Source organism: Capsicum annuum, chromosome 1 (assembly GCF_002878395.1).
Source record: "Capsicum annuum cultivar UCD-10X-F1 chromosome 1, UCD10Xv1.1, whole genome shotgun sequence".
Lineage (NCBI taxonomy): Eukaryota > Viridiplantae > Streptophyta > Magnoliopsida > Solanales > Solanaceae > Capsicum > Capsicum annuum.
Window position 1 is genome coordinate 144,751,004 of NC_061111.1, and position 14,008 is coordinate 144,765,011.

At 35.2% G+C, this 14,008-nt stretch overlaps 1 non-coding gene and 1 pseudogene across 1 annotated transcript; one reads left to right on the forward strand and one right to left on the reverse strand.

Moving 5' to 3' along the window:
* The first annotated feature begins 337 nt into the window (after nt 1–337).
* Nucleotides 338–419, forward strand: TRNAS-GCU. Its single transcript has one exon. It is a non-coding gene; the product is annotated as a tRNA-Ser (tRNA).
* Nucleotides 420–12,442: 12,023 nt separating this feature from the next.
* LOC107856345 lies at nt 12,443–13,095 on the reverse strand (annotated as a pseudogene).
* Between the last annotated feature and the right edge of the window lie 913 nt (nt 13,096–14,008).

The following is a 14,008-nucleotide window of genomic DNA, read 5'->3' on the forward strand; positions in this document are numbered from 1 at the left end:
GCTTTATTACAAAGAAATCATTCAACCCACTATACTATAAATAAAATAAAATAAAAATTATATGATATTTATCTTGTTATATTGATCTCTCTCCATATTTATTCAGTAAGAGTAAAAATAAAAACTAATAAGTATTTATATTTTAATATTTTAAAATGAGCAGTAACTTCGACGCGAGGAAGGGTCGGGACCACTAGAGTCTATTGTAGCAATCATAAGAGGCTATTTTCACAGCTTAAATCTGTGATCTAATGAAAGCGCCTTCGCCAATTACTGTCCTTTAATAGCCATATTTAATTAGATATATATTATTTTACAGTGGCAATTTTGAACAAAAGTCGCTTTGGCCGAGTGGTTAAGGCGTGTGCCTGCTAAGTACATGGGGTTTCCCCGCGAGAGTTCGAATCTCTCAGGCGACGCTACTTTTTTTTCCTTTTTGTTTTTTTTTTTGGGGTATTTTTCTCTGAGTTCGAATTTCTCTTCTTTTCTCTCTCTCTTTTTTTTCCTTTTTGTTTTTTTTTGGGGGGTATTTTTCTCTGAGTTCGAATTTCTCTTCTTTTCTCTCTCTCTCTTTTTCTACTACCATTAGCAGGCGGTGGACGTGGTATGGTATGGTACTCTACAGTATTTAATATTTAAAACCACTATATCATTACTATACCATATTAATTCGGTATGATTCTGTATTTTGAAGTTCGAGTTCGATAGTTTTTGATATAGTATTCGATAGCCATAGTTTGTTCAACTTCAACAAAATATACTTATATAATAGAGTATTACGCTTATGACTTTTCAAAAACATATCTCAATTGTATCGTACTAACACATTGCACATGTAGAAATATATATTTAATAGAAAGTAGAAATAATTTCTTTTGTTAATCAATTACATAAACAAGACTTTTCAATCAAGAAAGATTAGCCAAAGTTCTAATGTCAAGTATTTATTTTTATATTAATACTAAGTTGTATAGTTTTTAATACTTTAATAGTATATATAAGTTATTTATACAACTATGTACTTCCAGAGGCGGAGCTACCCTTTGCCGAGGGGTTCATCCGAACCCCCTTCGGCGAAAAATTATACTATATATGCATGGTTAAAATTATTTTTTATGTATATATATTAGACGTTGAATTCCCTTCGGTTAGTTCGGATGTTCACTTATGAACCCCCTTAATGAATATCCTAGTTCCGCCACTGTATACTTCGATATGATATTCGTTATTTCAATATGTCATTTATAAATATTAATTATCATATCGAGTACCAAAATAATTTAAAATATGTATCATATACTATATCAAATGTCATAATACCAAAATGACAATATCTAAAATTTTGATTGATATAATAATTCCGTATATATCATACATGTCAACCCCTAAGATGAGAACAAGTCAAAAGGATATGGAACAGGGGGCCCTATTATTTCGTTCAATGAAGCTAATTTATTAGTCATGCAAAATATGGAACTAATTAATATCTATGTCCATCATTTCTTCTACGTTTCTACCTAGTGAGATCAACTACCAGTAATTCCATGCTTAACAAAGAACGAAACAGTCTCAGTCGTACTCGTTCCACTATTGATCTAGCCGTCCAAAGTGAATGTAGTTCAAAGTCAAATAGTAACAATAATTCAAAGCACATTTCATAAGACACAATAGTTTCTAGACTTGTAGCTCGTACATAGATAAATAGGTTCTACACTTCTGGCTAGTAGATAAACTTTCACGAAGAACCGCGATTTGACTACTTCCCTCGTTCAGTTTGGTTAGTTGGTTTTGATTTTACTTTGAGTTTATAAAATTAAAGATGAATTTTGAATCTTGTACGTGATCTTAAACAAACGATAATGTGAAAAGTTAAAGTGAGAAGTTGAAATGAAGTAATGGGTCATCTGGCTAATTCTGTTTTGAAAGGGCTTATTAATTAGCCCAATCTCCAGATGGTCTCATAAAGATACTTTGGGCCGCCTGTGTGTAATAGGAGGAAACATGATATGGCGAAAATTTCATCTTATATGAATGGTTAGAACCAAGGATGGATCCACAATGTTATATGTGAGTTCAAATATATTTAACAATTTTTTTCTCATATTTTGTATTAAGAAATTCATTAAATATTTATAAATATTTGATCGTGAATTATTAACTATTGTTATATTGATGTTGATTTGAGATCATTATAAAAATTTGTCTTCATCCCACATCGGTTCGTCATCCCCATGTGGTAAATTTTATGTGCAAGTTTTATTTGGCTAGAATTAATTTTCTTTGAGCTAAAGTTTGGCTAAGTTGTGGAGGAAATTAAAATAGCTACTGTAGCATACTTGGAGATCAAGTAACCCTTTGCCTATAAAAGGAGAGACAATCTTCAATCTCTAACACATCAAAACTAAGAGAGAAGCGAAAGAAGAGTGAGATATCATATAAGGTTTACTCTTTGAGGAAAAAATAAGATTGTGAGTGATATTGTAGCGAGGTGAAAAAATCAAAAGAGAGTTATTTCTTTTGAGTGCATAGTGGTCTTTGGAGTAGTTTACTCAGATATATAAGTATAAAAAATTTTGTTATAATGACATTAGCTGCTCCTTTCACCCCGTGATTTTTTTCTTGAAGGATTTTCACGTAAAATCTTGATGTCATTATCGTTCTCTTTATTCTTGTAGATTAACCGTATTATTATCGTGTTTTATGTTTATTGCTTTTATTACCGCAAATATTATTTTTATGATGGGGTTTATCCCCAATAACTGATATTAGAGCACAGGTTCTGCTCATTCAAGAAAATAATTTTTTTCGATTGGTCGTGCTATACTCAGTGGAAAAAATGTCTGGAGTAAAGTATGAGGTAGCAAAATTCAACAATGATAGCGGTTTCTAAGCATGACAGAAACGGATGAGGGATCTGCTTATCCAATAAGGATTGCACAAGATATTAACAGACAAATCCAAAAAGTTCGAATTTGTGAAATTGATGAATTGGAAAAAAATAAATGAAAAGGATGTTAGTGCAATCAGGTTACAACAACAACAACAACATACCCAGTATATTCCCACCAAGTGGGGTCTGGGGAGGGTAGGTGTACACAGTCCATACCACTACCTCAAAGCTAGTGCAATCAGGTTGCACTTAACAAATGATGTAGTCAATTACATTATCAATGAAGATAATGCATGTGATGTTTGGACAAAGTTATCAAATCTATACATGTTCAAAACACTGATAAATAAATTATACCTAAAGAAGCAGTTGTACGTCATACATATAGGCGAAGGTATGAATTTTTATCATATTTAAACATGCCAACTGAAGTAATCACGCAATTGAATAACCTTGGGGTAAAGATCAAGGAGGAAGATAAAGTCATTATGCTCTTGAACTCGTTGTTATCATCTTGATAATTTGGCAACAAACATCTTTCATGGTAAGGACTCGAATGAGCTGAAGGAAGTCATATCAACTTTTCTACTTAATGAAAAGATGAGAAAGAAGCCTGAAAATCATGGAAAAACTCTTATCACAAAAAGTAGTGGCAGAAGCCACCAACAGAGTTCAAGTAACTATGGTAGATCCGAAGGTCGTGAAAATTTCAAGATCTGATCTAAATCAAGAGCCAAAAATTATTACAATTGTGATCCACTAGGTCACTTCAAGAGAGATTGTCCATCTCTAAAAAAGGGCAAATTTGAAAGTAGTGGCCTGAAGAATGATGAAAATACCACTGCCATGATTCAAAACAATGATAATATTGTTCTTTTCATGAACGAAGAAGAGGAGTGCAAGCACTTGGCAGGTTCAGAGTCGAAATGGATGGTTGATACAATAACATTTTACCATGCCCCGCCGGTAAGGGATCTCTTCTTCAAATATATAACAGGTAATTTTAACGTTGTGAAAATGAATAACACAAGTTACTCTAAGATTACAGGAATCAAAGACATTTGTATCAAGACAAATGTCGAATGCACATTGATTCTGAAAGACATGTGCCATGTACCTGATTTTCAATTAAACTTAATCTAAAAAATTATATTGGATCGAGATGTATATGAGCACCACTATGCAAATCAAAAATAAAAACTCAAAAGAAAGCATTGGCGAATCCAAAAGAATATGCTCGGGGTATGTTGTACAGGAAAAATGTAAAAATTTAACGAGGTGAATTGAATGCAACTTAAGATGAGATTTATGCAGATTTGTGGCATAAAAAGAATGGGTCATATAAGCGAACAAAAATTGCAGACTCTCACTAAGAAATCACTCATCTGTTATACCAATGTTACAATAGAAATTTTTTTTACTAGAGTCTCATTTCAAACAACAACAATAATAAAGAGCTCAGTGTATTCCCACATAGTGGGATCTGGGGAGGGTAAGATGTACACAATCCATACCACTACCTTCGGAGAAGTAGAAATGCTGTTTTCGATAGTCCCCCAACTCAAGACGAGGAATAATAATCAAATTCGTAATAAAGAATGAAACAAGATGACATGACATAGATACGACACCCACAAGGAATAGTACATAAAGACTAGTAAACAAGTTCGTAATAAAGCATGAAACAAGGTGGCATAACAAGAAAAATACACCCTCCAAGTAAAACCTTACCCTAACGATCCAAACTGGCACTAGCCTTATATCCTAATTTGCGTCCTCCAGATCTTCCTATCTAGGGTCATGTCCTCAGTAAGCTATAACAACTCCATGTCTCGCCTAATCACCTTTCTCCAGTATTTTTTTGGCCTTGCCCTACCCCGCTTGAAACCATCCAAAGCTAGCCTCTTACACCTACGAATTGGGGCATCCGTGCCCCTCCTCATCACGTGTCCGAACCATCTCAATCGGACTTTCCGCATCTTGTCCTCCACTGAAGCCACTCCAACCTTCTCCCGAATAGACTCATTCCGAACTCTATCACCCCTAGTAAGCCCACACATGGTCAGACGGACTGCCACCTTGTAGAATTTGTCTTTAAGCTCTGGTGACACCTTCTTATCACACAACACCCCCGAGGCGAGCTTTCACTTCATCAGTCCTGCCCCAATATGGTGGGAGACATCCTCGTCAATCTCACTATTCCCCTGAATTATGGACCCGAGATACTTGAAACTATCCCTCTTACACACCACCTGGGAGTCCAACCTTACTACCACCTCGTCCTCTTACCTCAAGTCATTAAACTTGCATTTCAAATATTCCGTTTTGCTCCTAAATATACTTGACTTAGTATGTTTAAATGTTTGTGATCCAATGAAAGTAAAATCGATTAGCGACAAATAGATTATTACTTTTATTGATGATGATGCACGAAAACTGTGGTTTTATATCTTGAAAATCAGAGATTAAGTATTCCAAAAGTTTTATACTCTGATGGACAGGGAGACAGACTGAAAAGTAAAGTGTCTCCGTACTGATAATGAAAGTGAGTACAATTAAAGGAAATTTGAAAAGTCCTATTCAAATCATGGGATAAGACATGAGAAAACAGTTTTTGAAATCCCACGACACAATGGTATAGTTGCGCGGATGAATTACACCATTATTAAGAAGGTAAGAAGCATACTTAGAATGGCTAAATTACCTAAGTCATTCTAGGTGAAGTAGTTTAAACAGCCTATTATTTGATCAATCTTCGTCCATTAGTTTCATTGGACTTTGACATTTTAGAGAAAATTTGGATCAATAAAGAGGTGTCCTACTCACATCTAAAGGAGTTCAATTGCAAAACTTTTGCGCATGTGTCTAAGGAGCAGAGAACAAATATAGATGATAAATGAGTTCTATACATATTCATCGAATATGAAAATGAATAGTTCGGGTATAGATTATGTGATCTTATAAAGAAGAAGGTCATCAGAAGCAGAGATGTAGTCTTTGGAGAAAGTAAAGTTAGAATTGCTTATGATCTATCAGAGAAGGTCAAGAAACAAAATGGTATAGTCCCTAGCCTGATTACCATTCCTTCAACTTTTAACCATCCCATAAGTGTAGAACGTACAACAGACGAGGTTACCGAGCAGGGGAAGAAACTTGATAAGATTGTTGAGCAGGAGGAACAACTTGGTGATTATACTAAATAAGTGGAGTACCCTACTTAAGAAAAAGAATCTCAACCTATAAGGAGATTGGAAAGGCAAAGGATAGAGTTGTCACGACCCAAAAATGAGGGTCATGATGGCACCTGTCGCGGCGTACCTTGACAACTAAGCCCATCACCCAAACTGATACAAGAAGGAAAAAGGAAAGGACAGAAATGCTAAAAATAAGACTTCTAAAACCAAGTCGAACCATACAAGTAATCATAACAATGTGGAAAGAATTTATCCAAAATACCAATCATGCCCAAAACCAGGTGTCAATAGTGTAAGAACTACTAATACAATCCAAGAGTCAAATACATTGAAAAAATAACCATAAAGGAATAATATTTGTCTTCGAATACTAATAAAGACATAATTACTATAGAAAGCAAGAGGTGAACTTCGGACGCATGAATGTCCAACCGCTACCTTGAAAGCTCTAACAATCGCCTGAGTCAAGCAAACTGAAGCGCACTTAAACTATGACCTGCACTGAAAGGGCATAGTAGGAATGAGTACGGTCCACTTGTACTCAGTAGGTATCATAGGTCGACCAAGAAAAGTAGTAAATAAAGCACACAAAATATACACTAAGGACACGTCACCTGCAATCAGAAAATATCTCACAACATTAGCCCACAGCACTTGCACTAACAGTTCTAATAGATCACATATATTACAACATCACAACCAGATAGAACACAAGTATGCATTATATCACATATAAGTGGAACAAGGGGGAACATGCATATACAAGATCATCAAATACAAGTAAAGAAAATAAGACAATTACATAAAGGGTAAGTCAATATGGTAATACAACACAATATAAACACAATAAAGTAAGTGCAGTGCATATGATGATGATGATTATGCACGAGGTCGTTGCATAACCTCCGAGATCGTCGCACAATCCCCGTATACACTTACGGAGGCAAGCCTCGCAACACATGACCCATGGGGGTTCTTCAACCCATATATAATCCAGATATCTGATATTTTCTTTCTGGCACATCCCAGGAAAAAGATTTTATAAGGTGTTACAATATCTCCTCCCCGGCACATCCCTCAAAGATAGTTTTAAAAAGGTGTTGCCAGTGTTTCTCAAATGTTGTCACAGTGGTACCAATATTTCATGAATGAGTATGATATGAGGATGTAATACTCTTAACCAATCATAATGAGTATTTTCACAACCAACCACATGATATATTTTCACAATCAACCATAATGATATATTTCCACAACCATGTGAGCCAATATCCACTCATTATTTCAACTTCATCCACAAATTTTCACATGTCTCATATGCTAATAAAGTATGAGTATAATCACAATACACCAATGGTACCATATTAAGCATCTTAACAACACAATACAATTATTAACATGTATTCAAGGCTATCAACATCACATAGGACCCCACACGGTTACACATATTACATAATAACTTAATTTCGATAATTACATCATATATAGGCCCCCATATGGGAACAACACATAAATAGTCATTTTTCATGATTAGTTTGAAAGGCTCGTTGGAATTGATCCGCTACGGGATTAACATTATACGCAACATAAGCACCTGAAGTACTAAACAGAATCCCACCCTTACATGCATTTTGTATCATCATTTACTACCCAGTCCAGTTTGAAAGAGTTAAGTCATAACCTACTTCAAAAGCCAAAACTAATCTGCTACACTTCGAACCCACAACCTTACTTTTCATAAACGATCTCAAACTCCTATAAAAACATCAAATATAAAATCTATGTGTCAAAACAAATCAACGACAACCATATTGGCTACTTTTGGTTTGGGGTCAAAACAGATCCCCAGAATAGGCTTCTAAAAAAGGACAAAATTAAAATTTTACTTCAAAAACATGTTTTCCATATTTTTAGAAATTTACAGCTAAAAACCCAAGTCAAATCGAGTCTAAAACAAGGTTCAAATTGAAGAAAATCTATTTTTAAGCTTTATCGAGTAAAAATCTTTGAAATCCTAGATAAAATCAAGAATTGGAGTTATTTTAAGAGTTAAATTGATGAAAAACTAGTAATTATAAGATAAAACTACTATTCAAGTGAAAATGAGTGAAATTGGGATTAAGAATCAAGCCTTGAGATTTTGGGTTTTGAGAAAATTAATTAAGAAATTACTAAGAAAAGAGTGTTTTCTTATCTTAAATCCACAATAGAATCAAGAAATATATGTTAATCTAGCTTCCCAAGCTCCCACAAGCTTCACTTTTAAGCTCTCACACTAATTTAGGATTTAACTCTCAAGAGGAAGGTGAAAGAATGAGCAAAAACCAGAATAAAAAAGGCTATTTATACTGTACCTGAGTTACTAGACATTTAACACATAAATCATAATCCTCAATTCCATTTTTCCCTTATGTATCTGGTTGCACCCTGCAACCTGGTGCACCAGATATTTTTAAGTCAAAACGAACTTCGATGGGATGCCCGGAATGCAATCGGAGTTCAATATACGCAAACGAACTATGTAACCAGACTAAATTCAACGCGCCAAATTCAATGGCGATCTCAGAATTATGAAAAAATATCGTTTTCACAAAATCGACCCTCGAAACCCAAAATTGCAATTTTTCAAACTAAGGATCAAAATGATATTTAAAAGTTGTAAAATCTCACCAAATATGTTACCACCATAAAACAACGTTCTTGATCTGATAGCAAAGTCGGATTTTCTATTCGAGGTTATTTTGATCAAATGTGGGTCCCACACTCATATATCTAAATTTCCAATTTTTCGATCAATAGGTCGAAATGATTTCGGGTGCACCGGGAACCAAACCAAAGTCTGGCTAGTCTAAAATCAATATTTTGAAGCCGCTGGCGCAGTTTGTTCAGCCATATGACGCACGGATCAAAAGATATCAACATAAATCTAAAATAAGGCTCTTTAAGCCATCAAAAACTACAATATCACATAAATGGTACTAAAATGCATCAGAAATCATGCCATTCACGCCCACACCCCAGAAATACCATAATACCACAATGGGGAGGGGTAAAATAGTTAAATCATAAAAAATCACAAATTTCGCACATTTCTTCAATTTTTTATATCGTTACATCATCCACCACTAAAAATCTAGTTCGTCCTCGAACTAAGGCAAAGAAATACCTGAATCAATAGGTCGATGTTGCCACTGAAGTTTAACAACAGGGATAACTCTAGAGCGCAACCACCTAACATCCCTAGCCAAAATAGAAATCGGTTCCTAAACAAAAGACAACTGCTCATCTAACTAAACAGACTCCCAACGAATGACATGAGACTCATCAGGAATATAGCGACGAAGCATAGAAACTTGAAAAACTGGATGAACAACTGATAGATTAAGGGGCAAAGCCAACTCATAAGCCACATCCCTAATAGTCCGAAGAATCTCAAATGGACCAATATACCTGGGACTAAGCTTTCCCCTCTTCCTAAACCTCATCATACTCTTCATAAGTGAAACTCGATGGAAAACACGATCACCAAGACCAAATTCAAGGCACGAAGTCTATGATCAACATAGTACTTCTGCCTACTCAGAGTCGCTCTAAGTGTATCCTAAATAACCTGGACTCTATCCAATGACTCACAAAGCAAGTCCATACCTCGAGGTCTCACCTCTGAAACATCGAACCAAACCATTGGAGAACGACAAAGCCTATCATACAACGCCTCAAAAGGAGCCATATCAATACTAAAAGGGTAGTTATTATTATATGCAAACTCTGCTAAAGCTAAATGTTGCACCCACTGGCCACCAAAATCCATCACACAAGCGTGGAGCATATCCTCAAAAACCTGAATAGTCTGCTGTAACTGACCGTCAGTCTGGGGTGAAACACGGAGTCAAGATCAACCAGAGTACCTAACTCATCCTGAAAAGTCTTCCAAAGTGAGATGTGAACATAGAACCTCGATCTAAAATAATAGACACTGTCACACCACACAGACGAACAATTTCCTGAATATAGATACGAGCTAACTTCTCAGCACTGAATGAAACCTAAACCAAAATAAAATAAGCTGACTAGGTCAATCGATCCATGATGGCCCAAACACTGTCAAAACTATAAGATGTACGAGATAAACCAGTCACAAAGTCCATGGTTATCCTTTTCCATTTCCACTCGGGAATGGGTAACCTTAGAAGCAACCCACCAAGCCTTATATGTTCGGGCTTTACCTATTGATAACATAGGAAACGAGCCACAAATCTGCTACATCTCACCTCATACCACCCCACCAGTAATGCTTTCTTAAATCACGATGCATCTTAATCACGCTTAGATGGATTGAATATCTGGAATAATTGGCCTTCTTCAAGATCAGCCTAATCTAATCACCCACTATCGGCACACAAACTCGGCCCCCAATCCTCAAAACTCCATCCGAATTAAGTGAGTCTTCCTTAGCCTCCCCACTCAACACCTTATCTCAAATCAACCTCAATCCAACATTATCAAACCGATGAGCTCGAATCTACTCCATCAACTAAGATCTAGCATCCACAAATGCCAAAACACGCCCCGGTGTCAAAATATCAAGCCTAACCATTTGGTTAGCTAAAGACTGAACCTCTAAGGCTAAAGTCCTCTCCTAGGTCAAAAGATGCATCAAGCTACCTATGCTAGTTGACTTCCAGCTCAAGGCATCCACAACCACATTAGCCTTTCCTAGATGATAGAGAATAGTCAAGTGATAATCCTTAATCAACTCAAGCCAACGGCGCTGCCTCATATTAAGATCTCGCAGGGTAAAGAAGTACTGAAGGCTACGATGATCTGAGAAGATCTCACAATGGACTCCATACAAGTATTACATCTACAACTTCAAGCCAAATACAACTGCGTACAACTCCAAATCATGGGTAAGATAATTCATCTCATGAGGCTTTAACTGACGAGATGCATAAGCAATTACCTTGCCCTCTCGCATCAACACAATACCTAACACAACACCTAAAGTATCACAAAAGACGGTAAAGCCCATGACATCCTTGGGCAAAGTCAAGATAGGAGCTGAAGTCAACAAATCTTTGATCTTTTGAAAGCTTGCCTCACATGCATCGGACTATTAAAAAAATCTTATTCTGGGTCAAATTGGTCAATGGAACTACAATGGATGCAAAACTCTCAACAAAACGCTGATAATAACCTACCAAGCCAGCAAAACTCCAAATCTCGATGGGTGAAATAGGTCGAGCCCAATCCCGAACCGCTGTTGTTGACACCTAATTTTTGTCCTCCAGGACTAAATTTAATCCCGAATCTCTTTGGTTTGAACAAAATCAAAATATTTATTTCATTTGAATAAAAAACTTTTCAAAATATTTCTTGTACGTAATTTTTGTCATTTTAAGTAGCGATTATATATTGTCGTGTTCAATTATACAAGATTATATAATTTGATTACTTAAATATTTATTCTAGAAAATATCAAATTTTAATTAAGAATTATCTTGAAAATAAATATAATAATTAAAATCTTGATCTAATTATAATTGATTTATTCGGGATTAAATTGAGTTGTTATTCGTATCGAATTGTGATTTAATTTAGTCAATTTATCAAATTTTGACCGTGATTGAAATCAAATCGACCACAATTGTAGTATAACTTATCAATTGATTTCATATTATGGCTAAGATTTAAATAGGCAAAATGGTTCGGTGGACCCTTGTACTATGTTCGTTTTGTAATGTGGATACTCCTACTTACATGTTTGTCATCTGGACCCTTGAACCCACTAAAAAGCAATATTTTAAACTCCTCTGATGATGTGTGTAACACAACCGCCCCACGTCAGCTTCCACGTCACTTTTGAGTATTACATTAAATTGAATGCCCACGTCAGCTGCCACATCACCCATCACGTCATTTTTAAGTATTACATTAAATTTTATGTTATTTTTAAAATGTTACATAAGAAATTAAATATTAAAATAAATTCAATTAAATAGATTCATTTTATAAATTGTAGAAATTCTAATACACAAACACAATAAATTTAATTAAACATCAAATTTATTCCAAAAAATTGAAATTTCTCTCCAATTAATTTAAAGTTTTAACTATAAATTCACATACACAAACATAATGAATTTTTAATTTTTATTTAAATATCTTTAACAATTTGTAAAAGTTATAAAATTAATCCTAAATAAAATGAACTTTTTTTTAATTGCATATTTCATCTTAAGATGGTTATAACCAATAAAATCTTCTAATACAAAGACTAAACATAGGTCCAAACAAAAAATAAAACATGATAGATCTAACAAAATCAATTTCATCAAGAGTAGTTTAATTAACTGGTCTAAAAAACAAGCTTGTGGGGTTTCATGCCCGACTTGAGTGAGAACCTAGCACACAAATAAGCCTTCAATTCAGGAACAAACTTGATGGCCTTGAGCAATTGCTCATCCACGGCCTTCTGGTCATCCTTCTTCTCCTCTTTTTTCTCTTCAAAACACAACTCTCCTTCACACTTTTTCCTAACCTCCTTAGCAAAATACTTATCATCAATCTTGTCAACATTAACTCCACTTTCGTTGAAGTAGCAATAACACAAGCTTTATTAACTCTCCTTAATGGAACTCCATTAATCTCAAATGACCCACTAACAAGTAACAGTCCAGAACCTACAAATTGTTTCAAGAACACAACTCTTCTTCCCTTAAATCTCCCAGCTAGAATAATCAAAACAGTACCAGGTGTAATACTGACTCTCAATTTTGTGGGTTTTGGCTTGTGTTTGTTGATGAGGGGTTTTGCCACATCATCAGCTGGGTAGAATTTTGGTAGTTTGACGATGGTGGTTAAGGGCAGAGCAATGGCAGCGGCGGATTTTGGGTGGGTGGGGAATTTGCTGCCATTTTTCTTTTTGATATCCCAAAGGCCCTTTTTGTGGTACATTTTGGAATGAGAGAATTTGTCGATTCCATTGTTTAGGGATTTCTTGGCGGTCATTGCTGTGAAGTGTCCAAAGGTCAAGTTTGGAGTAAAAGGGAAACAAAATGAAAAATTTAAATTGAGAAAGTGAATAAAGAAGCAGGGCTTTTTAAACTATTTTTTAAATTTATTATTTTTAAATTTTTAAAAATATTTTTAAATTAAAAAGGATGGAGGGAAAAAAGTTCCTTTTTATTTTTTTAAAATTATTTTAATATAAAATTGATCAAAAATTGACCCTCACTCGCACCCTGGGTGCGTGCCTGCATAGGCCTCATCCTAGTAAGCCATTTTAATGCCACATAGGCTTGGTCAACGGTCAAAGGGTTTAAAATATTGCTTTTTAATGGGTTCAAGAGTCCAGATGACAAACATGAAAGTAGAAGTATCCACATTACAAAACGGACATAGTACAAGGGTCCATTGAACCATTTTACCATTTAAATAAATTGACTAAATGAAAATCTGTCTGCCAATTAATAAACACATAAACCTTTTTTTAACCAAACACTGCCCCAGCCAATTTCATTGCAAAACTGCTGCCCCAGGACCAAAATATGATTTGACCTGGCCCTCCTCTCTCTGATATCATCAGCAACCAAACGACAATAATTCTCAACAGCCAACGACAACAACAAAGACCAAAACAACGACATCAACAACACAGTAGTCAGCTACAACGCAAACAACACCCAACATCAACAATTCTAACTCAATACTCTAACCTCATCGCGAACAACAACCATTCCAAAACCGACCCTTTGTATCCGACCTGTAATTCCAGCGATAAGGAATTGTACGACCTCAACAGCTCAGCATGAATCCATTGCAAAATGATATGATTTCGTATAAATTTTTATCACAATCTTATCCTTTTTCCTAAAATTGGAATTCCCTCCAGTCGAATTTCAAAATTAACCCCCATTTTCCC